Here is a 21,060-nt window from a genome sequence, read left to right as displayed (position 1 = left end):
AGTTTGCAACAAACTGTCTATTCAAAGTTCCAAGATTTTTATTTAACTACTTGAATAAATTGACCCAAATGGATCAGTGGTGTTTCTATGGTCACCAGTCAGGCAACCTCGCTCTTAAAATTCAGCAATGACTCTAATTTCCACTAAATTAAATGCATATTTTATTTTGTCCTCATTTCACACCCATTCTTAGCCAAACCCTCATTTTTTCTTGATACACATTACTTTCTTGTCTTCTCTAACATTGCTTTTTCTGGGTACCTTTATCCAATGAAGCACCCATTCCTAGCCAAAGCTTCGTCCCTTCTTGATACACACCACTCCGTCTCTCTGACATTACTTTCTCTGGGTTCCTTTCTTCCAATAAAACTAAATGTTAGAGCTTTCTCCCTAGCTGTTCTGGAGTCTGCATTTTCTTGATCTCGTCTATCCCCACAGCCTTAAATACCCTCCACTAGCGTTACCTCGTTTTATATCTCTTCTCTGGTGGCTCCTCCAAGTGTGAGCCCCGTCTCTCCAACTGCTTACTTAGCATCTTCACGTGAGTATTTTTAAACCCATCTCAATTTTAAAGTACCCAAATTAGAACTTCTACCAATCTGCCCATCCTATGTTTTGCATCCATATGGTCAACACAGTGCCTAGGACACCACCTGGCTGTTTTCTAAATTTTTGTATCAGTCACACTGTATCACACGTGGACCATGCTTCCAAAACACAGTGTGGATCCCTTTACTTCTATCCACACCCACTACTAAGACAGTAGACAAATCGTAGACGTTAGGAAGAACACTACATAGATCACCTTGCTCATCTCTGTGCTTCAACTCTGTAGCCCTAAATTCAGTCTCTGCATAAAAGAATGATCATTAAAATTGGGCTCTGCCCTTGAAGGGGCTTGAGACTCCATATGAACAACAATGCCAACCAACCAGAGCTTCCAGGGACTAAGTCACTACCCAAAGACTATACATGGACTGACCCTGGGCTCCAACCTCATAGGTAGCAATGAATATCCTAGTAAGAGCACCAGTAGAAGGGGAAGCCCTTGGTCCTGCCAAGACTGAACCCCCAGTGAACATGATTGTTGGGGGATGGTAATGGGGGAGGATAGGGAGGGGAACACCCATAGAGAAGGGGAGTGGGAGGGGTTAGTGGGATGTTGACCTGGAAACTGAGAAAGGGAATAACGATTGAAATGTAAATAAGAAATACCCAATTTAATAAAGATGGAGAGAAAAAAATTGGGCTCTGCCATTTCTTCCATTAAGACATTTTATTGGCTTCCTATGAGAGTTTAAGTCCTATCTCTCCTCTGATAAAAACACCTGAGTGTCTTCCCTCGGCATTTAAAATTAAATGCTGCAAAGGTCTATGCATCCTGGTCTACGCACACCTTTCCCATCCCATTGTATAGTCTCTCTGTTCGTTTTGCTTAAGCACATGGGATTCTGACATTTTTCTCCCTATACTTAGATTGGTAGCCCTTAATCCTGGCTCTTCAAATACCTGGATCCTGCATACTTTTCCGGTCTCAGCCTAAAATGTCACCACCAAGAAAAGGCCCTCCCTTTCCACCACACTGACTGTTCTTACTCTGTTGTAAATGGAAACATCTCTCCTGTAGATGTTATCAGAATCAGCACCTATTGTTTGCTCAACTGTTTAGCAATTCCCTTCTCTGGAAGTTGTGCTCCTTAAGGATAGTTTTCCGGGTTAGTGACTGTTGCAACCCTAGAACCAGCACTATCCATGTCAGGTGAGGAATAAAGATTTCACAGTGGAATGAGTGAAGGAAACATGGGGCTACTGAAGCCTGTTTCAATCTTCTTCCCAACAAGTTGGTTAGTTGAGGACATTTAAAATATAATATTATATTGAAGACCTGACCAGATCTTTATTATGGTTGAGAAAGGAATCTGCAATTCTAAGAGGGTGGGGTAAAAACAATGTTTTTTTGTTCCCGTGTTGAATTGGTCAGTTAAACGAGATTCATATATTTCAGAAGCTGCTCAAAATAAGACTACGGTAGTCTTCTCCAGCACCGTGCAGGATTGACTTTATACAACAGAGCAGGCATTTTCATTGTGGTTCTGTTTTTTTTTTTTCAAACTGTTTACACCAGGTCTTCTCACCTCTTTCCAAATACCTGATAGTCAGAAAGATTACGCCTGTCCCACCATTTCTTCCATCTAGTCAGCAGTGTCTGACTTTTTAAAAAAAAAATCTTCCCTTGAGTTTAATTTTAGTATCTTAAAAGAAGATCCAATTTAGACATTTGATTTGTGGCCCAGTTTTTATATTATTCAGTTATACAAACTGGATGGATTAAATGTGTGAACACTTTGAGAGGATGCAGCTGGCACTCTCGTTTCTGGAAAATTCTTCTTTATGGAACATGGCTTACCATCTTTTGGATAGATAGTAACATTTTTACTAATAAAAATATAGTCGTCTACACAGCCTTACCTATGGCTCAGCATCATGTCCTGTTATCTCTTTCATTTTATTTGCCTGTAAACAACCCATCCCTTCGTTCACACATTCAACAAAATGTCCCAAGACTTCTTTCGTACATCAAAGACGTGAACGAGCAGACAAAGTCTACATATTCACAAAACTTGCATGGCAAAGGGCAGATTAAAAAATACTTAGGCTATGTCCGCTGATGATAGCGGTTATGAAGAATGCAGAATGAGCAATACAAGAGGAAACTTCATAAGACGGGACAGTGAACACTGGCTAGCTGGCTGCGGGTCAGTCGAGCAGGCCATTTTAAGGACACAAACATTTGACCAGCTACCTGGTCCTCTGAGTGTAGAGCTAGAGGGCAAAAGTGAAGAAAGTCTTACTAACTCTGCACCTTAACCAGCCTTGCATGCACCTTGCATGACTTTTTGACCTAGAAAATACAAATTGTGCTTCAAGTGACTTCCCCTTTGTGATTCGCCCCCGCCATGAGAAAGCCTTTTACTTAACCATTAATAAAAACAAAACAATGTTACCTTACTTTTGCAAGTCATTGTTTTCAGTTTGTTAAAATATTTGGCAAAGAAACTTGAGTGATTTTTTCCATAAGTCAATTATTTATATTTGAGAACATTTCGAATGGTTCTCTTTTTCCTCTGTCATTTTTTCACTTTTTATTGGTTCCTTTTGAATGTCACATCATGCACACCTCTACCACGCATCTCTCCCTCACCTAATAACTGCCCTTGCAGCCTCTGCCTCAATAGAGAAAAGAAAATCTTGTGGAAGCTATAGTGTGCTATGGTGTTGTCCCACAGGATACCCTTTTATCCACACTTCCTTGCTTGCAAATGTTCATTGCAATGACTTGTTGGTTTGATACAGGGCCTCTGTCTTCTGCTACTCTATCAATACCAGAATCTCACCGGGACTCCTCTCAGATATCCTGTTGTTGCCCTGTGTCATGGAGATCCTCCTGTAGATTTGGATCTGTAAGACTGGCTCCTTTGTGCATTCCAGAAATCCATCAATGTAGATATTGGGGTCGCCCAATTCAAAGTCCTATATCTGGGTCTAAGAGGTATCTGAGCTGCTCATCCCACAGGCTCTCCCTCTCTCGTGCCTTCAGGACTAATTAGCCAGAACCACTGCCAGAACCACTGCCACCACCACCACTACCACCACCACCAGGGCCAGCTCTACTCTGCCGCACAGGTGAGATATAAGGCCCACTCTCCCAGGTTCTGCAGCTGGGGCCAGTTGGGAAGGCAGGAGCATGCCTCTTCCTCACCTGCACCTCTGTCCAGCAGACAAGAAGCTCTCCTGAGCTCATTCATACCTTTGGGACTGGCTTACCTGCAACCCAGACATTCAGAGTCACTCCTACTATATTGCCCAGGTGAGGTGCGTGGCTTGCTATTTAGAATGCTGCAGCCGAGGGGTAGGGACAGCTCTTTTGCTCTCATGACCCTGGCAGGGCTAGCTCTCCTGCACACAGTAGGTGGAGAGGGTAAAGGGGAGAGAAGGTACCCATCCCTTGCTTACACCACTACACGGTAGACAATAGGAAGGACCAGATCTCTAATGCTCATGCCCTCAGGGCTAGATGACCAGCAACCCCCACATCCAGGGCCAGCTCTCCTGAGTGCTGTAGCAGGTGAGAGTTAAGGCCAGCCCTTCTGCTCTGATGACCTCAGGGCCAGCTCTCCTGCCTGCCATAGGTGGCAAGGGGTGAGGGGTGTTGGTATCTCTCCCTGGATCATGTTATCTCATTGCAAATAAGTGGTGGGACCAGTTCTCCCATGCTCACACCCTTGAGGCTGATGCTTACCTGTGCCCCTGCCACAGGGTCAGCTCTACCCTGCTGTACAGGAGAGGTATGGAGCTCAAGTTCCCAAGAGTACTACAGCTGGTGAGGAACAGGGACAGCTCTCCCGCTGTATGACCACAAGGCCAGGTCTCCCACCTGCCACAGGTAGTGAGGGTCAAGAGGAAAGAAAAGTATCTCTCCCGCATCCTTGCCTCCACCTGGGAGAAAAGTAGCAAGACCAGCTCTCCCATGCTTGTTCACACAGGGCTGGCTCACCCGCAACTCCCACAACGTTCTGGGTCCCACACCTGATCTCCTGAGCACTGCAGCTGGTTAGGAGAGGTCAGCTCTCCTGCTCACACATGCCTAAGACCAGCTCTCCCATGATGCCTAGGTGAGAGGTAGGACCAGTTCTGCACAGCCCTCAGACATTAACATGTCCCCGGTGGCAGCCAAGGTCTATTCTTTGGTAGTAACAGGCCCCTGCTGCTGCAAGGCCACTGACCCTTATGTGGCCACTGGTGGTAGCACAAGCCAGGATTCCACCATGGTCCCTGGTGGCATACCTGGTTACTCACACCCTTGAGTCTCCAGCTTACCTCTCTTAATTGCGTCCAAATCCTTCTGGTTTTCTTTCTCTTCCATTTCTCCACTACTTACTTGTTCCTCTTAGTGGCATCTGCAGTCACCCCACTCATGCATTATGGCATGAGCAGAAGTCACCTCAGGCATAGTCTGCCCCGCCCCAGGCCTGTGCAATGCCAGACTGGTGGTCATCTCAGACTAGCTCCTGGTTTGGGCCTCCATGACGCTGGTCTAGTGGTTGTCTTGAGTCTCATGTGAGGGTCTCTGTCTCAGGCTTATCCTGCCTGGTGTTCATGGTCCCAGGTGGGATTCTTCTAGTCTCCAGCTTGCTCTCCAACCTGGGAGCCTTTCTGTGCCTCCGTGACATGGACGTGATGATTGTCTCATATTTGCTTCTTTCAGGAGATGTTAGGCTACTGATCACTCAGATCAGATCCGAACACAGCCAGGCTAGCCTCTCCCATCTCTGCAACTTATGGATGCAGATGTGATATAGCATCCACACCTGCAGTGCCTCTAGGGACGGAGTCTCTGTTAATTTTGATGGCACCATTATCGCATATAGTTCTCATTTATATGAAATGGCTTGGTACACATAACCTATGTCCAACCCAGAATTCTCTAAATAATTTATAAATTATTTCTTATAACTAGCCCAGTGTAAATGTTAGGTACATAATCATTATCCTGGTTTGGTTAAGAAATAACGACGAGAAAAAAAAATCAGCACATGCCCAGTATAGGTGAATGCTTTAAAAACTGTTTTCCATATGTGTTTAATTAAATCTACAGATGTACAGCCTGTAGCCACAGAAATCCAACTGTTCTTAGGTTTAAAGAGAACAATAATCTAAGAAGAGTGTGTTAAACAGTCTCTTAGGACATCTATTTTGGCAAAAGTTTTAAGAAGAATTAGGAAGAACAACAATATCAACCAACCAGACACCCCAGAGCTCCCAGGGACTAAACCACCAACCAAAGAGAACACATGGAGTGACCCATTGCTCCAGCTACATATGTAGCAGAGGATGGCCTTGTCAGCCATCAATTGGAGAAGAGGCCCTTGGTCCTTGGTAGAGAGCCAGTTGGAAGACTCTAGTAGTCATCTGTACAAAACAACTTAAATAAGGACCATGACTCTGAGACTGGAAAGGAAGCTATGAGTAAAAACAATCCATGAACGCTGAACTCACTGAGTAACTGGGTGGGTAGCAAGAAGGCAATAATATTGGAGAAAATGTGATCATCAGGGAGTGTAACCCAATGCAAAAAGATTTTACATTTCAATATATGGGTTTTTTTCCCACAGATCAAATCCCCACTATGACTCATGTACCTCAAACTCAAGCTAAATATCAGGACAAGGCAGAATCATAACCCTAGCTTCTTAGCACACCAAAAGCAAGAATGACAAGTTCCAGCTATAGCCTGTATCACAGGTGTTGCAAGGTCTCTAACTTTAAAGCCACCCATCAACCCTCTAAGACCGGTCATCTCAGAGTTTCCCCTGGGGACTGAGATAGACTTGTTTCATTCCAGATGTCCTGACCTTCACTCCGGCTTCCTTTTCCTACAGGAAAAGCTATGCGGCTTTCTCTTTCCTCACCGGGATTAACCTCACATGAACAGGACTCAGCCAACCCTTAGCATTGTGATCAATTCTAAGATGCTTCAGAAACCTTCTGCTCTCTTACACTTTTCAACAAACTTGATCCAAATTTTTGTGAGCTTCCAAACCAATGTAAGAGTTCCCCTGTGTACACCCCTCTGCAGAAATCCCAGAACACCCACTTAGAGAAGATGCCTCTCTCCAAATGCCCCTCCTGGTGCTTTCAGATAAGAAAGAGGTCATCTTTTCTCCTGAAAAATCAGTCCTTCTAGATAAGATTACAAATACTTGAGTTAAAGTATAAAAGTAGTGTTCTGCTACCTAATTCTATTTACTGCATCATAATACAAGGAATTGTGAAACTACAATGCTTGCCACATTGAGAAAATAGCAAATTGTGCTAGGCATGATGGCTCACATAATCACAGTACTCAAGGCTGAAGATTGTGGGGAATAAGTTTGAAGTCAACCTGGGCAACATAGTGAGTATCTGAGGCTGCCAGGGAGGGCATTGTGCAAGGAGTATAGGGTTTTCATTTCATTTCAGAAAAGGTCTGAAAGTTGGTAATCAGGAAGGTGCATAGGGATGCAGGTGTTCCTAATAACTTGTGTGTTTTGACATGGTTAAAATGACCATTTTGTTCTCTCTCTCTCTCTCTCTCTCTCTCTCTCTCTCTCTCTCTCTCTCTCTGTCTGTCTTTCTCTGTCTCTCTCTGTGTGTGTGTGTGTGTGTGTGTGTTGTACATGTTTCCTGTTCATGTGCATATATATGCAAGTGCTTATATAAAGGTGTGCATGTATATATGTTGAGGTTCCAGGTTTGTATCTGGACTCTTCCTAAGCTGCCTTTCTACCTTAACCCTTTGAGGCAGAGTCTCTCAATCCTAGAACCCACAGATATAAAAGGCTGGAGATTCAGGCAGGCTACTAAGTTCACCTGCCATGTATATGGCTTCTGGGAATCTGAATTCCAGAACTCTTGCTTTTCCAACAAGTGCTTCGTGCTCAGGCTTCTTTCCAGCCCTGTATTTTAACACAGTCTTTGAGTGTACGATGACATTGATGATATTGCTCCCAGGATTTCTGAATGACCTCCATGTAGGAACAGTGTCTTACCACCACACCAACATCGTGCCTGCAGAGCGGATCATAGTTGCTTCTGACACTGGGCTACAGGAAGTTCCCTCCAAATTTGACTCCTGCTGAGAATTGTCCAACAAATTATGGCTTGTCTTCTTGTTGCTATGGTGATCTGAGGCTCCTTTGTAGTTTCCAATATTTGTATTTCCTTTTGGTCTCACTTTTCATTCCTATTTTCAAATTATTTTCTATTAATAATATACGAACATTGGTACAATAACTTAAATCATTTAAAGAATCTGACATACTTTAAGTAGCCTCAACACCAGACAATGACCAGATAGACTGTTTTACATCTCTAATGTGGACATATCTCTGGGTATAAACTTTACCATAGCCCCATACATTGATACCTCTAGGAAATCCCATTAGGCAAGAGGCATGCCTTTATTAGATAGCCAATGTCCTCAACCATTCACTTATCCTTGGGCTCACTTGACTTATACCTGACTTTTTTCCTGTACCAGAAGCCATTTTACAAAGTGATGATTCTTAACTCTGAGTAGGAATCTCTGTTGAGAAAACAAAATGTACACACTCTCCAACAGGGTTTTACTGCTTTCCAAGATTAACAAGGGAAATGAAGCTTGGCCATGCCTCTTGTCCATGCTGCAAAGGTCTGCTATATCGGAGTAAAAGAAGACAATGATGATGTATATTCCTCTTCAGGGCAAAGAAAAGACCAGGGCTACATAAATACAGTGTCAACTTTTCCTGTGAGATATTTATTAGATTTTTTTAAACTCTCTAGAACCAGAAAGGTAGCAATTAAAGTCAGATATGTTCCTGGACTTTATCTTATGTTCAAAGTGCACTGAGATTTATAATTATTAGAAAACAAGTTATCACCTTGTCCTAAGATGTTTTGTCTGATAAAGACACATTCTTCCTTCAAACTCACATTAGACTTATTCAAGAAAATGAGGCAATTTAGCCTAGTCAACACAGTTTTTTAATGAGCATTTTATCAGGGGAACAAGAATACCCTTGGGAGGGAATAGGGAGGCAAAGTTTAGAACAGAGACTGAAGGAACACCCATTCAGAGCCCGCCCCACATGTGGCCCATACATATACAGCCACCCAATTAGACAAGATGGATGAAGCAAAGAAGTGCAGACCGACAGGAACCAGATGTAGATCTGTCCTGAGAGACACAGCCAGAATACAGCAAATACAGAGGCGAATGCCAGCAGCAAACCACTGAACTGGGAATGGGACCCCCATTGAAGGAATCAGAGAAAGGTCTGAAAGAGCTTGAAGGGGCTTGAGACCCCATATGAACAACAATGCCAAGCAACCAGAGCTTCCAGGGACTAAGCCACTACCCAAAGTCTACACATGGACTGACCCTGGGCTCCAACCTCATAGGTAGCAATGAATAGCCTAGTAAGAGCACCAGTGGATGGGGAAGCCCTTGGTCCTGCCAAGACTGAACCCCCAGTGAACGTGATTGTTGGGGGGAGGGCGGTAATGGGGGGAGGATGGGGAGGGGAACACCCATAGAGAAGGGGGGGAGGAGGGGTTAGGGGGATGTTGGCCCGGAAACCGGGAAGGGGAATAACAATCGAAATGTAAATAAGAAATACTCAAGTTAATAAAGATGAAAAAAATGAGCATTTTATCTGCTGTAATTGTGTATGTATATGTATGTCTCTCTCTGTGTACGCACACGTGTCTGTGTATGTATCTGTGTATATGTCTGTGTGTGTATGTCTGAGTATGTGTCTCTACATGTGTCTACATATTTATCTATGTGTGTGTTTGTGTTTTGTAGGCTTAGATATTTTTCAGAACCTACTTTAATAAGGGTTCTCAAATACTTAGATACCTACCTTATAGCCCACTGTCTAAAGGTAGGCGGGGGAAGATGGTAAATAGGACCAGGGGATGTGGGCCTGTTCAGAAGCAATTCTTGTGGGGCAATTCCAATCTCTGTTTGTTAGGATATCAACAGTTCAGTTCAAAAGTGGCACCATACATGAATCAGCAAGGGCAGCACAATCCAGCAGAAACTAACAGGCCTCCACCGAAGTGGCACAAGTCAGCAGGAGTGACCAGAACCAGCCAGAGTGCCAAGAATGGGTTGTCAGCTTGGTGTACAAAGAGCTTTGATTCAATGAGCAAGCATCTTACTGTCCAAGCAAAGTCACTTCCTGACAATCACACAGAGTAAATGGCAGGTCCACGATTCATGGTAGCATGAGCTTGAGTTTGGCACCAGTCGTCCTGCCTTCCTAATCTCCTCTCTAGAGTCTTAACTGTACAATCCAGCCGAGCTACACAGACCAAGTGCTGTCACACACTGTAGACAAAGGAAAAGCTACATTAAGAAAGTTATAAGTTCAAAAGGTTTTTCCCTGAGCCCTGGGGATCCAACAAACAGCAAAGATAATCTGATGTCCTAGTGTCCGGCCCAGAACTTTGCACAATAACTCAGCACTCACCCTCTCCATACTCATCCATGCGCATTCCCACATGTGCAGTAACTAGAAAGCAAGTGCACAGCTGCAAGCTGCTGCTGGAGCCGGGCAATAAATGCATCACCTTATCCCAAAAAAGCTATGAAAGCAGAAAAATCAATCCACTGTTTTAATAAAGAATGTGCGACCCTGAGACAATGAGCTATGAAGCAATCACTCTGGGTGGACCTGGCTGCTTTGCTATTAATCATCGCTCCACTGTGCAGTCAGCAGAACTTTATTTAAGTCTGTTCCAGTGCACTGCCATGTCTGCCACAGAAGTACTGTGGCCAACGGGAATGAGATTACACAAACCATCATTGTCTCCTTATGGCAAAAAAAAAAATGTGCAGAGAATTGCAGTCTTCAAGTAGAAAACATTAATTCCAGAAAACTGTAGTCATTGCCCCAAGACTGGAATGCTCACATTTCCTAATATAATATTTAATGTCTTTCTAGGTAAAAATATTGGCTTTACAATAAAATCTTATAGCACATCTGAATCACCATTTTCCTGTCTTTAGAGCAATATCCAGCAACGCAGAAGCCAACATCAAACTAAATGAAGAGAAACTTGAAGCAATCCCACTAAAATCAGGGACTAGACAAGGCTGCTCACTCTCTCCCTACTTACTCAATATAGTACTTGAAGTCCTAGACAAAGCAATCAGACAACAAAAGGAAGTCAAAGGGATAAAAATGGGAAAGGAAGAAGTAAAAATATCACTATTTGAAGATGATATGATAGTATATTTATGTGACTACCAAAATTCCATCAGGGAACTCCTAAACCTAATAAACAACTTCAGCAAAGTGGCTGGGTATAAAATTAACTCAAACAAATCAGTAGCCTTCCTCTACTCAAAGGATAAACAGGTTGAGAAAGAAATTAGGGAAATGACACCCTTCATAATAGACCCAAATAATATAAAATACCTTGGTTTGACTCTAATCAAGCAAGTGAAAGATCTGTACGAAGAAAACTTCAGTCTCTGAAGAAACAAATCAAAGATCTCAGAAAATGGAAAGATCACACGTGCTCATGGCTTGGCAGGATTAATATAGTAAAAATGGCCACCTTGCCAAAAGCAATCTTCAGATTCGATGCAATCCCCAAAAAAATTCCAATACAATTCTTCATGGAGTTATAAAGAGCAATTTGCAAAACCATTTAGAATAACAAAACCACAGGATAGTGAAAACTATTTTCAACAATAAAACAACTTCTGGGGAAATCACCATCCATGACCTCAAGCAATCATAATAAAAACCATATGGCATTAGTACAGAAACAGGCAGGTAGATCAATGGAATAGAACTGAAGAACCAGAAATGGACCCACACACCTATGATCACTTGATCTTTGACAAATGAGCTAAAACCATCCAGTGGAAAAAAAGACAGCATTTACAACAAATGGTGCTAGTTCAACTGGAGGCCAACGTGTAGAAGAATGCAAATCAATCCATTCTTATCACCTTGTACAAAGCTCAAGTCTAAGTGGATCAAGGACCTATACATAAAACCAAATACACTCAAACTAATAGAAGAGGAAGTCGGGAAGAACCTCGAGCATATGGACACTAGGGAAAATTTCCTGAACAAAACACCAATGCTTATGATCTAAGATCAAGAGACGACAAATGGGACTTCATAAAATTGCAAAGCTTCTGTAAGGCAAAGGACACTGTCAATAGGACAAAACAGCAATCAGATTGGGAAAAGATCTTTACCAACCCTATATGTGATAGAGGGCTAATATCCAATATGTATAAAGAACTCAATAAGTTAGACTCCAGAGCATCAAATAACCCTATTTAAAAATGGGCTGCAGAGCTAAACAAAGAATTCTCAGCTGAGGAATACCGAATGGCTGAGAAGCACCTAAAGAAATGTTCAACATCCTTAGTCATCAGGGAAATGAAAATCAAAACAACCCTGAGATTCCATCTCACACCAGTCAGAAGGGCTAAGATCAAAAACTCAGGTGACAGGAAATGCTGGCGAGGATGTGGAGAGAGAGGAACACTCCTCCATTGTTGGTGGGGTTGCAGACTGGTACAACCATTGTGGAAATCAGTCTGGATGTTCCTCAGAAAACTGGACATTGAACTACCTGAGGACCCAGCTATACCTCTCTTGGGCATATACCCAAAAGATGCCCCAACATATAAAAAAGACACGTGCTCCACTATGTTCATAACAACCTTATTTATAATAGCCAGAAGCTGGAAAGAACCCAGATGCCCTTCAACAGAGGAATGGATACAGAAAATGTGGTACATCTACACAATGGAATATTACTCAGCTATCAAAAACAATGACTTTATGAAATTCATAGGCAAATGGTTGGAATTGGAAAATATCATCCTGAGTGAGGTAACCCAATCACAGAAAAACACATATGGCATGCACTCATTGATAAGTGGCTATTAGCCCAAATGCTTGAATTACCCTAGATGCACAGAACACATGAAACTCAAGAAGGATGACCAAAATGCGAATGCTTCACCCCTTCTTTAAAAGGGGAACAAGAAAACCCTTGGCAGGGAATAGGGAGGCAAAGTTTAGAACAGAGGCAGAAGTAACACCCATTCAGAGCCTGCCCCACATGTGGCCCATACATATACAGCCACCCAATTAGATAAGATGGATGAAGCAAAGAAGTGCAGGCTGACAGGAACCGGATGTGGATCTTTCCTGAGAGACACACCCAGAATACAGCAAATACATAGGCAAATGCCAGCAGCAATCCACTGAACTGAGATTGGGACCCCCGTTGAAGGAATCAGAGAAAGGACTGAAAGAGATTGAAGGGGCTCGAGACCTCATATGAACAACAATGCCAACCAACCAGAGCTTCCAGGGACTAAGCCACTACCCAAAGACTATACATGGACTGACCCTGGACTCTGACCTCATAGGTAGCAATGAATAGCCTAGTAAGAGCACCAGTAGAAGGGGAAGCCCTTGGTCCTGCCAAGACTGAACCCCCAGTGAACGTGATTGTTGGGGGGACGGTGGTAATGGGGGGAGGATGGAGAGGGGAAGCCCATATAGAAGGGAGGGGGAGGGGTTAGGTGGATGTTGGCCTGGAAACCGGGAAGGGGAATAATAATCGAAATGTAAATAAGAAATACTCAAGTTAATAAAGAAGAAAAAAAACTCAAGTGACAGCAGATGCTGGCAAGGATGTGGAGAAAGAGGAACACTCCTCCATTGTTGGTGAGATTGCAAGCTGGTACAAGCACTCTGGACATAAGTCTGAGGGTTCCTCAGAAAATTGGACATAGTGCTTCCTGAAGACCCAGCTATACCACTCATGGACATATACCCAAAACATTCTCCAACATATAGCAAGGACAAATACTACACTATGTTCATAGCAGCCTTATTTATAATAGCCAAAAGCTAGAAAAAATTCAGATGTCCTTCAACAGAGGAATGGATACAGAAAATATGGTCCATCTATACAATGGAGTACTAATCTGCTATCGAAAACAATGACATCATGAAATTCATAGGCAAATGGACGGAACTACAAAATATCATCCTGAGTGAGGTAATCTAATCACAACAGAACACACATGGTATGCACTCACTGATAAGTGAATATTAGCCCCAAAGTTTGGATTACCCAAGATACAATTAACAGACCGTATGAAGCTGAAGAAAAGAGAATACCAACATGTGGATGCTTCAGTCTTTCTCAGAAGGGGGGACCAAATAATGACAGGAGGAAATACGGAGACAAAATGTAACGCAGAGACTGAGGGAAAGGCCATCTAGAAACTGCCACATCTGGTCATCCATCCCATATACAGCCACCAAACCCAGACACTATTGTGGATGCCAAGAAGTACTTGCTGACAGGAGCCTAATATAGCTGCCACCTGAAAGGCTCTGCCAGAGCCTGACAAATACAAAGGTGGATGCTCACAGTCAAGCATTGAACTCAGAATTGGGTCCCCAATAGAGGAGTTAGAGAAAGGACTGAAGGAGCTGAAAATGTTTGCATCCCCATAGGAAGAACAACAACATCAACCAACCAGACACCCCAGAGCTCCCAGGAACTAAACCACCAACCAAAGAGAACACATGGAGTGACCCATGGCTCCAGCTGCATATGTAGCAGAGGATGGGCCTTGTCAGCCATCAATTGGAGAAGAGGTCCTATGACAGCTAGATGCTCTAGTGTAGAGAAATGCCAGGGCAGGGAGGTGGGAAGAAGTGCGTGGGTGGGTGGGAGAGTACCCTTATAGAAGCAAGGGGAGGGGGAATGGGATAGGTGGTTTCTGGAGGGGAATGGAGATAACATTTGAAATGTAAATAAAGAAAATATCCAATAAAAATTTCATGAAAAAATATCTGAACAAGATTCAATACCTAAAATAAGGTCTTTAACTTTTCATGTACATGTAGTTATTTTTATCTTCATTGTCTCCTCCCAAAGTAACTTGGAGGCCTAGTAGGCACTTAGAAAGCCTTCAGACTACACCCATCTGATTTCTGACAATGGTTCATTAGGCCACGTAATGAGTTACTTACAGGAATGGACAGTATTTTCACCAAACCTCTCCTGTGAAGTACAGTAATCCACTGAACACTTAAAACATTCAGGATCTTGAAACCAATGCGACTGGATTTTAGGATATTATACAATGAAAAATAGTGCCTATTAGTGCCCGTCTCTATTTTGACCCATACCCACTCCACAGTGGTCCACTCTGTAGCTCCAAGACTACACCCTGGCGATGCGTGTCGGTGGTGCATCCAGAGTCAACGAGCTTTCTTGAACCGTCCGAGAGTAAGTCTAAGGACACCACTGCGGTTTCAAGAGCTCATCCAAGTACAGTGAAGTGTCAGCTGCCACAGCAAGCAGAGGGAGAAGTTCCATAGTCTCCCCTAAAACAACAAACACCCCTGCAGCGAGAGGCTTTGCTTATCTTCATCTTAAAGCCTTCTGCTGTGAAGGCAAAATCCAGCATCTGAACACAAAATGAAGCATTACTGAGTAGACTCAGGACTGTTCTCTACCCTCTCTGACCACCTTTATATTTTATGTTTGCTCCCTTTTCCTCCTGTCGCATGACTGAGCTCATCGTAATGGTACTCTTTAAGAAGTTTCTTTGCAATATACAGCCGTGCTCCCGAATCCTGCGGTGGCCTCTGATCATTTGCATGATACACTCTCAGACCCAGAGCTCAGTGTCACACTCCCTCCATCCTCTGGAATGGTGGTCCTTTCTCATTTGTTACCTGCTTTCTCCTCAGCTTCAGCAGAAATGACCTCCCGATGCTGGAAAGCTCTCTACGTCTTCTTCAGTACTATAAAGACCTTCCTGACCTAAACTGAGGTCAATACAGTACCATTTCCTGGCCTACTAATAAAAGATCTGAGACTTTTGCAGGCTCCGGGCCCCTAAGATCCCCCATGTAACTGCTTCCATGTTGAATTTCTCCAAGTAATTCGGTCACAAGACTAATATCCTCAATCTGCTAAGTATTTTTTTCTATCTCAAAAACTCCTCAAGAAGACTGAAGAGGTAGCTCGATTTGTAAACTGTTAGCTTTGTATCAAAAAGACCTGAATTAGATCCCCGATATCTATGGGTTTTTTTAAAGGCCTGATGATACACCCCTGAAATCCCAGCACTAGCGAATCAAGAGACAAGCAGAGCCTTGGGGTTTGTTGCCTTGACAAACTAATCTAATCAGGGCGCTCAAGACAAGGAAAGCCCTGTCTCAAAAAAACAAGGTAGACAGTTCCTAAGAAACAACCTTTGAAGTTGTCTCCTGGCCTCCACATACACATGTGTTCGTGTATGTCCACATACCCATCCATTATCAAAACAAAAGCAAAAGCAAAACAGCAGGAACCTTCAACAGTAGGACAGGACTGAGCCTCTGATCAGCTGCTCCTGAATCTGGATTGGAGTTAAGCTTATAAGCATGTGAATGAGGACTATATTGCCTCTGTCCTACTGTGACATCCTCCAGAATGTCTTGGGGATAAAATCTTTCAGTTCAATTACTCTATGAATAATTGCCCAGCTCTTATAACTATTTTTTTTGTTTTCCCTCTTAACATATCTATACTTAACACATGGGAATAAAATCCGTACTTTATATTTAAGTCAAATGGGAAGGACTCATGAGAAATTCACAAAATAAATTAATCCCAATGCATGAGCTCATCTTAGAGTGTGAAGTACATATACATCAGCCCAATGCTGAATCTCTGCACTCATTACTTGTCAAAAGACTTTGTACAGGTTGCTAAGAGTACACCCATTCGGATCTTATTAACTGAACAGTTCCTGTGAGGTAAAGACTGCTTTGACTATGTAAAGTAGGGATGTAAAGAGTGAGGACGAACTACATTATGTTAGAGGAAGTGGTACTTTAAACAAGTCAAGCCAGTGATATAGCCTGCAGATCACACCATCCCTCCTTCAAGACCCCAGAAGAAACAAAGCACACACACCCTAACATTTATCATTTTTCCAATCACTAACAAACATTTCATTTGTATCAATAGCTGCCCCTCAAGGAATTTATAGCCTGAAACACAGATTATAAATGTCCTATGTTTGAAGCTACTCCTGCTATCGAGTGTGCAATTATCTAATACTGAACACATAGAAAATAAAGCCAGAAAGTACATAAAGTGCTAAATATGACAATAAAAAACATGCCTTATAATTCTTTTTTTGTTTTTTTTCAAAGTCAATACATGCCTTTATTTTTTTACATCTACATATATTTTTATTAATCTGTGAAGGATTAACTATTATTTTTTATTAACCTGAGTATTTCTTATATACATTTCGAGTGTTATTCCCTTTCCCGTTTTCCGGGCAAACAATCCCCACCAACCTCCCCTTCCTTATGGGTGTTCCCCTCCCCACCCTCCCCCCATTGCTCCCCTCCCCGCAACAGTCTAGATCACTGGGGTTTCAGTCTTAGCAGGACCCAGGGCTTCCCCTTCCACTGGTGCTCTTACTAGGATATTCATTGTTACCTATGAGGTCAGAGTCCAGGGTCAGTCCATGTATAGTCTTTAGGTAGTGGCTTAGTCCCTGGGAGCTCTGGTTGCTTGGCATTGTTGTACATATGGGGTCTCGAGCCCCTTCAAGCTCTTCCAGTTCTTTCTCTGATTCCTTCAACGGGGGTCCTATTCTCAGTTCAGTGGTTTGCTGCTGGCATTCGCCTCTGTATTTGCTGTATTCTGGGTGTGTCTCTCAGGAGAGATCTACATCCAGCTCCTGTCAGCCTGCACTTCTTTGCTTCATCCATCTTGTCTAATTGGGTGGCTGTATATGCATGGGCCATATGTGGGGCACGCTCTGAATGGGTGTTCCTTCAGTCTCTCTCTTCTCTGCCAAGGGTATTCATGTTCCCCTTTTAAAGAAGGAGTGAAGCATTCACATTTTGATCATCCGTCTTGAGTTTCATTTGTTCTAGGCATCTAGGGTAATTCAAGCATTTGGGCTAATAGCCACTTATCAATGAGTGCATACCATGTATGTCTTTCTGTGATTGGGTTAGCTCACTCAGGATGATATTTTCCAGTTCCAACCATTTGCCTATGAATTTCATAAAGTCATTGTTTTTGATAGCTGAGTAATATTCCATTGTGTAGATGTACCACATTTTCTGTATCCATTCCTCTGTTGAAGGGCATCTGGGTTCTTTCCAGCTTCTGGCTATTATAAATAAGGCTGCTATGAACATAGTGGAGCACGTGTCTTTTTTATATGTTGGGACATCTTTTGGGTATATGCCCAAGAGAGGTATAGCTGGATCCTCAGGCAGTTCAATGTCCAATTTTCTGAGGAACCTCCAGACTGATTTCCAGAATGGTTGTACCAGTCTGCAACCCCACCAACAATGGAGGAGTGTTCCTCTTTCTCCACATCCTCGCCAGAATTTGCTGTCACCTGAGTTTTTGATCTTAGCCATTCTCACTGGTGTGAGGTGAAATCTCAGGGTTGTTTTGATTTGCATTTCCCTTATGACTAAAGATGTTGAACATTTCTTTAGGTGTTTCTCAGCCATTCGGCATTCCTCAGCTGTGAATTCTTTGTTTAGCTCTGAACCCCATTTTTTAATAGGGTTATTTGTCTCCCTGCGGTCTAACTTCTTGAGTTCTTTGTATATTTTGGATATAAGGCCTCTATCTGTTGTAGGATTGGTAAAGATCTTTTCCCAATCTGTTGGTTGCCGTTTTGTCCTAACCACAGTGTCCTTTGCCTTACAGAAGCTTTGCAGTTTTATGAGATCCCATTTGTCGATTCTTGATCTTAGAGCATAAGCCATTGGTGTTTTGTTCAGGAAACTTTCTCCAGTGCCCATGTGTTCCAGATGCTTCCCTAGTTTTTCTTCTATTAGTTTGAGTGTGTCTGGTTTGATGTGGAGGTCCTTGATCCACTTGGACTTAAGCTTTCTACAAGGTGATAAGCATGGATCGATCTGCATTCTTCTACATGTTGCCCTCCAGTTGAACCAGCACCATTTGAACCAGCTGAAAATGCTATCTTTTTTCCATTGGATGGTTTTGGCTCCTTTGTCAAAAAATCAAGTGACCATAGGTGTGTGGGTTCATTTCTGGGTCTTCACTTCTATTCCATTGGTCTATCTGTCTGTCTCTGTACCAATACCATGCAGTTTCTATCACTATTGCTCTGTAATACTGCTTGAGTTCAGGGATAGTGATTCCCCCTGAAGTCCTTTTATTGTTGAGGATAGCTTTAGCTATCCTGGGTTTTTTGTTATTCCAGATGAACTTGCAAATTGTTCTGTCTAACTCTTTGAAGAATTGGATTGGTATTTTGATGGGGATTGCATTGAATCTGTAGATCGCTTTTGGTAAAATGGTCATTTTTACTATATTAATCCTGCCAATCCATGAGCATGGGAGATCTTTCCATCTTCTGAGGTCTTCTTCAATTTCTTTCTTCAGTGTCTTGAAGTTCTTATTGTACAAATCTTTTACTTGCTTGGTTAAAGCCACACCGAGGTACTTTATATTATTTGGGTCTATTATGAAGGCTGTCATTTCCCTAATTTCTTTCTCGGCTTGTTTCTCTTTTGTGTAGAGGAAGGCTACTGATTTATTTGAGTTAATTTTATACCCAGCCACTTTGCTGAAGTTGTTTATCAGCTTTAGTAGTTCTCTGGTGGAACTTTTGAGATCACTTAAATATACTATCATATCATCTGCAAATAGTGATATTTTGACTTCTTCTTTTCCTATCTGTATCCCCTTGACCTCCTTTTGTTGTCTGATTGCTCTGGCTAGAACTTCAAGAACTATATTGAATAAGTAGGGAGAGAGTTGGCAGCCTTGTCTAGTCCCTGATTTTAATGGGATTGCTTCAAGTTTCTCTCCATTTAGTTTAATGTTATCAACTGGTTTGCTGTATATGGCTTTTACTATGTTTAGGTATGGGCCTTGAATTCCTATTCTTTCCAGGACTTTTATCATGAAGGGGTGTTGAATTTTGTCAAATGCTTTCTCAGCGTCTAATGAAATGATCATGTGGTTTTGTTCTTTCAGTTTGTTTATATAATGGATCACGTTGATGGTTTTCCGTATATTAAACCATCCCTGCATGCCTGGGATGAAGCCTACTTGATCATGGTGGATGATTGTTTTGATGTGCTCTTGGATTCGGTTTCCCAGAATCTTATTGAGTATTTTTGCGTCGATATTCATAAGGGAAATTGGTCTGAAGTTCTCTTTCTTTGTTGGGTCTTTGTGTGGTTTAGGTATAAGAGTAAATGTGGCTTCATAGAAGGAATTCGGTAGTGCTCCATCGGTTTCAATTTTGTGGGATAGTTTGGATAATATTGGTATGTGGTCTTCTATGAAGGTCTGATAGAATTCTGTACTAAACCCATCTGGACCTGGGCTCTTTTGGGTTGGGAGACCTTTAATGACTGCTTCTATTTCCTTAGGAGTTATGGGGTTGTTTAACTGGTTTATCTGTTCCTGATTTAACTTCGGTACCTGGTATCTGTCTAGGAAATTGTCCATTTCCTACAGATTTCCAAGTTTTGTTGAATATAGGCTTTTATACTAAGATCTGATGATTTTTTGAATTTCCTCTGAATCTGTAGTTATGTCTCCCTTTTCATTTCTGATTTTGTTAATTTGGACACACTCTCTGTGTCCTCTCATTAGTCTGCCTAAGGGTTTATCTATCTTGTTGATTTCCTCAAAGAACCATCTTTTGGTTCTGTTAATTCTTTCTATGGTCCTTTTTGTTTCTACTTGGTTGATTTCAGCTCTGAGTTTGATTATTTCCTGCCTTCTACTCCTCCTGGGTGTATTTGCTTCTTTTTGTTCTAGAGCTTTTAGGTGTGCTGTCAAGCTGCTGACATGTGCTCTTTCCTGTTTCATTCTGCAGGCACTCAGCGCTATGAGTTTTCCTCTTAGCACAGCTTGCATTGTGTCCCATAAGTTTGGGTATGTTGTACCTTCATTTTCTTTAAATTCTAACAAGTCTTTAATTTCTTTCTTTATTTCTTCCTTGACCAGGTTATCATTGAGTAGAGCATTGTTCAATTTCCAGGTATATGTGGGCATTCTTCCCTTATTGTTATTGAAGACCAGTTTTAGGCCGTGGTGATCCGATAGCACGCATGGGATTATTTCTATCCTTCTGTACCTGTTGAGGCCCGTTTTTTGACCAATTATATGGTCAATTTTGGAGAAAGTACCATGAGGAGGTGAGAAGAAGTTATATCCTTTTGCTTTAGGATAGAGTGTTCTATAAATATCTGTTAAGTCCATTTGGCTCATGACTTCTCTTAGTCTGTCTATGTCTCTGTTTAATTTCTGTTTCCATGATCTGTCCATTGATGAGAGTGGGGTGTTGAAATCTCCCACTATTATTGTGTGAGGTGCAATGTGTGTTTTGAGCTTTAGTAAGGTTTCTTTTACGTATGTAGGTGCCCTTGTATTTGGGGCATAGATATT

The 21,060-nt window shown here is 42.3% G+C and overlaps 1 long non-coding RNA gene and 1 pseudogene across 1 annotated transcript in view; one reads left to right on the top strand and one right to left on the bottom strand.

The window, feature by feature from the left end:
* Window positions 1–5,268: 5,268 nt before the first annotated feature.
* Window positions 5,269–5,391, bottom strand: LOC120103339 (small nucleolar RNA SNORA17; annotated as a pseudogene).
* A 1,450-nt stretch (window positions 5,392–6,841) lies between these two features.
* Window positions 6,842–21,060, top strand: part of LOC134487066 (uncharacterized) — a 30,961-nt gene continuing 16,742 nt past the window's right edge. The window contains exon 1 of the long non-coding RNA XR_010066784.1: window positions 6,842–6,955. This is a non-coding gene — a long non-coding RNA (uncharacterized LOC134487066). The remainder of the gene's footprint in view (window positions 6,956–21,060) is intronic.

Source organism: Rattus norvegicus, chromosome 5 (assembly GCF_036323735.1).
Source record: "Rattus norvegicus strain BN/NHsdMcwi chromosome 5, GRCr8, whole genome shotgun sequence".
NCBI classification, from domain to species: domain Eukaryota; kingdom Metazoa; phylum Chordata; class Mammalia; order Rodentia; family Muridae; genus Rattus; species Rattus norvegicus.
This window is presented reverse-complemented; position numbering and strand designations above follow the sequence as displayed.